The sequence below is a fragment of the Pundamilia nyererei genome, unplaced genomic scaffold (assembly GCF_000239375.1).
Source record: "Pundamilia nyererei isolate P.nyererei 1_Seehausen unplaced genomic scaffold, PunNye1.0 scaffold00090, whole genome shotgun sequence".
In the NCBI taxonomy this organism is placed as follows: domain Eukaryota; kingdom Metazoa; phylum Chordata; class Actinopteri; order Cichliformes; family Cichlidae; genus Pundamilia; species Pundamilia nyererei.
The window spans coordinates 672,661-678,645 of record NW_005187491.1 but is presented as its reverse complement, the minus strand read 5'-3'; the positions used below and the strand labels follow the sequence as shown (position 1 = coordinate 678,645).

General features: G+C 37.3%; 1 protein-coding gene across 1 annotated transcript in view; it reads left to right on the top strand.

The window, feature by feature from the left end:
• Nucleotides 1-5,985, top strand: part of bbs9 (Bardet-Biedl syndrome 9) — a 170,151-nt gene that overhangs the window by 49,862 nt on the left and 114,304 nt on the right. The window lies entirely within an intron of this gene.

The window sequence follows — 5,985 nt, the reverse complement described above, 5'->3', positions numbered from 1 at the left end:
ATACACATAAATAAATTTAAATATATATGTTCTACTGAGATCACACCCTTGTATATTCATGTACACTTCTACACTTACTGAAACGTAAAGATTATCAAAACTACGCCATATACTTTCAACACACACACACACATACATTCAGAGCTGTATATACAGGAAGAGCCTGCTGCCTACTGTTTATGTTCCTGTTATGTGATATACTTGGCAAGAGTCTATACACACACATACTCTAATTCAAATACACAAACACACTTATACACACACACATTTTCCCGCTTTATAGAAAATGTAAATATCCCTTTACATCCATTTATTCTTTTAAACTGTGTTGAGTTTACACAGAAATATCATCTGTCTCACACATACAAGCATAAAGTGTGTTGACTTGCTGCGCACACATGCACTCCAGCAGTAGTGCTCCTAGTTGTCAACTGGCATTTATTTAAGATTGTTTGTGTTTGTGAGTTTGTGTGCTTTGATACGGAACTGGACCCCTATGATCTGTAGTGGCTCTGCAGCAGTACACACACACATGTTTGTATGGCCATTTTTTGAGGATATTTATTCACTAGACTAGTGATTCTCGGGCAGTGATGCATGTTTTTTCAGGAGCACTATTTAATCTAGTAATTAGGGAAAAAAATCTAATTAATTAAAGAATTTAGTTTACCTGTTGGTTATGAGAGGAAATATTGGTGTAGGGTTATGGGAGTCCCTCTGACAGGCCTGTGAGAACTTGTTGTCAGTTGATTTAAAATATGTAGGACATAAGTGAAACTCTAGTATGCTAGCTAGAATTCTACACAAAACACCTTTGAATATGATGAACTACAAAACAGCAGCCCTACCATCAGGGTTGATCCACTGGATCTCCTGTCCCGAGTCATGGGTAGCCCTAGATAATTGTTGTATTCAGTACAAACTGGACCGTAGCTTTGGGAAACAAAAGTTTTAGGATTGTTTAAACCATCACGCCTTGTTAAATAACAGTGTATAGATTTATGCAGAGCATAAATGCCAGATTACTAATACACTATAAGAGAGGCGGAGGAACTCACCTGGATATTTAATGCCAACGTGTAGTGCAGGTTAGTTGTAGCATGTGCACATGATTTATTGAAGACCAGACTGTGCGGTGATTATTATTTTTTTTAACTTTTATTGTTTTGCTTGGGTCCACACACAAGTAAGGCAAGAGGATATGTGCATGAAATGCAGAGTCGATTGACATGCAAACACATCTCTGAATGTATATAGACACAAACACACGAGTGACATCACCACTGCTGTAGTAAGAACCTGATACTGTACAGTGGTCTCCTTCTTAAATAAACTCTGTGGTCTCTCTCTCTCTCCTTTCCCCTTCCTTCTCCCCCTTCTGTCTCTGACATACTGTGCCGCAAAGATACATCTGTTGGAATCAGTCTTCTCATATTACAGTGCGATGGAAGTACACTTCCATTCAATTACAGTACATTGTGACTTTAAGTATTTAACATTTGTTAATAGAAATGACTTTATGGCTTTATTTCCTCTATCTCACTTCCCAACCCCACCTGTTTTTGCTAGGAGCTATCAGAAAGGAAGTTAAGGGGTTAGAGGTCACAATGTGTGATTTGTAGATTCAAATGCACCTACACTTTTTTTCAATTTATACATCCCCAAAACATCAACAGCTTACAGAAGACTCAGGAGAGGCAGTGTATGGATTAAAGAATCTGTAAGAAAAACAGGGAAACCTCAGTTTACTGTAGCTGAGAAATTGTGTTTAGCCACTTATTCTTTGGCTTTAGTCTTACTGCAGGCCTCAGTTCCAGTTTCTGAGTTGAAGCATTTCCTCAAACAACAACAATTTGAACAATTTGCTGTTTTTCTTTCTGCTGACGTCCTTCTCAACATACAAACTGACTAAAACAGAGAAAAAAATAACAAACTACAATATTAAACATTTACTTTGCGTGTCTCAGAGTGCAACTTTAGCAGAGATATTCTGTATTTGAGTTATTTTAAAATAGTTATGATATGCATCTACAAAAACATGTATCATGTATGTTCAGAGCCTGCATTTAGAAAGCATTGATAGATGAACATTGTGTGTCTGAGACCACACAACAATGCTTGCCTCTTGTAACTCTTTAACATCGGAGTTGTTATCATCTTATCAGGTCCTTTCTTTCTTTGCTTTTTCACTTTTTTTAATCACTTTATGCAGTTTAACCTCATCTAATTAGTCTAAAATCTTGATGATGAAAAAGTATGTTTCATATTCCAAGTCATTTTTGAAATAAAACAGTCAAAATCACTGATCTCAATGTTAGTTAAAGGTCATGTATGCATTTCTTTGATAATTGTTTTTAGTCATCCCTGGGGTTATTGTAAAAAACAAATATAATAAAATGAAAAAAATAAATAATATAAACAAATATAAATAATATGCAGTAAAAATAAATAATTAGGACTGTGTAGAACTCATGTATGTGAATATATTACTCCAAAGTGCACCAACATCACGTATAATGTTGAGAGGTCCAGGTCAGTGAGGTCTAGCAGCTATACCTTTCTACAGCTGCCTGTGGCAGAATCTACTTGGATGAGTTTAATACAATTGTTAAGAACTAAGAGAAACTGTTCATTTGTACCAGACTATAGACATGCCTTTTAAGCCTGTTCATCTGGACACTTTACCTTCAGTCTATGGGGATTTATTTGTTTTTTGAGACAGCCTCAAGAGAAACAGGTTATGTATGGGGATCTTTTTTTTTAAAATTAATTTTGGCCTTGTTCAATTGTAGTAATGAGTACAGCAACACAGACACAAGCACAGACACACTAACTGTGTCTCCATGCATAAAACTCTGGACTGGAGGTGACCAGAAGTATTTTCCTCGTTTCTCGTTTGTTTGTTTTCCAGATTTTTTTGTGATAATCAACAGAGTTTAAATTTTAGACAAAAATAACCTGGGCCACATGGTGCCTGTGTGGGAACTCCAGCTTTCTCCTACAGTCCAAAGACGTGCATTTAGTGGGGTTAGCTTGATTCATAATTTAAAATTGGCCATAGATGTCAGTGTGAATGGTGGTCTGGCGATCTCTCCAGGATGTACTCTGGTGGAGAATGAATAAATGAATTTGTTTATTAAGGAGAGAAACCTTCCTGAGGTCTAAAGACATCTGTCTTTAGATTGTGGCATTATGTAGATAGATTGGCTTTGGGACTGCAGTGAATCAGGGTCAGAGAAGTTGGAACAGTGGTGAACCTTCCCAGGAATGGCTGGCCTAAAAATTAGAGTGCATTGACGTCTCATCCAGTAGATAACAAAAAACCCAGAATAAAATCTAAAGAACTGCAAGCCTCTCTTTGATCAGTTAAGGTCAGTCTTAATGACGCAACGATAAGAAAGGGACTGGGCAAAAATGGGAGTGCTCCAAGGCAAAAAAGACTGCTGACGAAAAAGAACACAAAGGCTTATCTTACAAAAATGATCTTGATGATCCCGAAGACTTTTGGGAAAAACTTCTGTGGAACATCATGCCAACATGATAATACTATGGTCTGGGGCTGCTTTGCTACTTTAGGACCTGGACGACTTGTTGTAATTGATGGTGCCAGGACTTCTCCTCTCTACTAGAAGGAGAATGTGCAGCCATCAGTTCATACCCTGAAGCTTAAGAGCACTTGGGACATGCACCAAGACAATAATCCCACATACACCAGCAATTCTACCTCTGAATGATTCAAAAATACAAAACAAAGATTTTGGAGTGGCCTAGTCAAAGTCCAGACTTAAATTCAATTGAGATGGTTTGGCATGACCTTAAACAGACCATTCATGCTCAGAAACTCTCCAGTGTGGCTAAGTTAAAACAATTCTGCAAAGAAGAGTGGGCCAAAATTCCTCTCTAGCGCTGCGAAAGACTTATTGCCAGTTATCACAAATGCTTGATTGCAGTCTTTGTTGCCAATTGCAGTTCTTGCTGCCAAGGTTGGCACAACCAGTTATTAAGTTTAGGGGGCAATCACTTTTTCTCACAGGGTGACGTATGTTTGGGTAGCTTGTTTCTTTTAATAAATAAAATCATAATTAAAAAAAACTCACTTTGTTTTTAGTCAACGTATCTTTGTCTAATATTTTAATTTTTTGATTAAAACATGTAAGTGTGACAAATGTGCAAAAAAGGAATCAAGAAGGGGGCAAACACAGCTTCATAACACTGTATGAAGTTGGCGATAAGTGTGCACACACCTATGCCACCTCCTATTAGTCCAATTCATTCTTCCCTGCCTGTCTCACCGTCCTTTCTTCTCCATGTTCAACTCTTTTTTTTCTCTTTGTTACTTTGTCAGCATTCTTTTCCTCTAATTTGTTTCCATCTCTTTGTCCTTTCTTTGTCATTTTTCCCTTCTTGTAACTTTTATTATGTGTTTATATTTCCTCCTCTTGCTTTCCAATTCCATCTTAGCATTTCTTTAGAGTTTCTTGTTTAAATGGTAAGATCAACAAAACCAGCCTGACTAAGCAAACAGTGTTTGAATTGTGTTTTAAACATAAAACATCCCTTATTATTACCTTAGTAGGGAAGGACCATGAGGGTAAAAAAAATACCATCAGAACACATAATAAAAGGATTTAAGTGGCTGCATTCACCATTCACTATATATCCTATAAACTTTACCTTAGTAGGGATCATTTTCCAAAGCTATAACGACCTTTACTTGATACCTTGGTGTTTTTGATTTTTTAATGTTTTTCCTTCCTTCCTTTCGGGCAGCCAGTGCTTTCATTCATTTCAGTATGTTGTGAAATTCAACTTGGAAACACTTGAAACTTGCCTGAGTCAGCCAATCCATCACAGCGCACATCATGTCTGCCCTGATTATCATCAATGTTACTTTAAAACACATTGGTCATCTGTTATATATTTAAAAAATTTGTGATGTTTATTAAATGAGCTTGAATGCAAAAGCACATAAAAAAAGATCAAATTGTTTTTTTATAGAGTCAAAACGTGAAATTGTATTTTCTTGGAGATCCGAATTGGATATTTTCTGTGTTAAGGCGATCATGTTCAAAGGCAGGAACTGAACAGTCAGCTGGACGATAAAAAAGTGAAAAATGGATCGGCGTGTCATGACCGGTAACATTACTTAACAGCGCTGAGAATAGTTTGCGTTTAGATTGATTTTTATATTTAGTAAATCTGCAGCATATTCACTTTGACAACATGTATATCTAACCCTCTTTGTTGTGTTTGTTGGAAGTGATGTGTTGTTTAACTATCCAGCCATCCAGAACGAAGGGTCATTGAGAATTTAGCTGAGTGAGGAAAGAAGAAAGCAGGCCTCAGTCCGTCTTGCTCTTTAAAACTTTGAACTTTTTCTCTCTCTCTCCATCTTCCTTTTCCCCTGTTTTCTATTGTTTTCCTTGGCTTTGCCTCTTTGCTTTTTCTCTCTAGGCCTCAGTGCATACATTCAAACCAAATTGAATTATTCACATAATCACATAATAATTGCTTGTCTGGGAGGAAAAGGTGCACAGTAGTTGTGGGTAATTATTACTATCTGTAATAACCTGGAACTTTCCCTAATTAAACCGTCCCTTCTCATATTATTTTCCTTTCAGTCTCTCTCTCTCTCACATGTTGGTTTATTTCCACTTGTTTTTCTGCTCAACTCTCCTGTCATTAGCTCACCTCCTCTCCTCTGGTTACTTCGCTCCATCTCTTCCTAACAACTGTTTTCCTCCATCGCTCCTTTCCCTCGCACTGTTATTCTAGCTAAGTGTACATTTCTGCCAAGCTCAGCACTCCATACACTCTGAACATAGTTGTAGTTGGCCTTAACTCGCCTCCTCACTTCCTTTTTCTTTTTTCTTGTCAGTCAGTCCCCACCATCTTTTTCAAAACTTCCCTTTCTGATCTTTGACAAACTCACCTCCACACTTGGCGTTGATGTCGAGTCTCTCGTTCTCCTAGCTCTCAGATGCT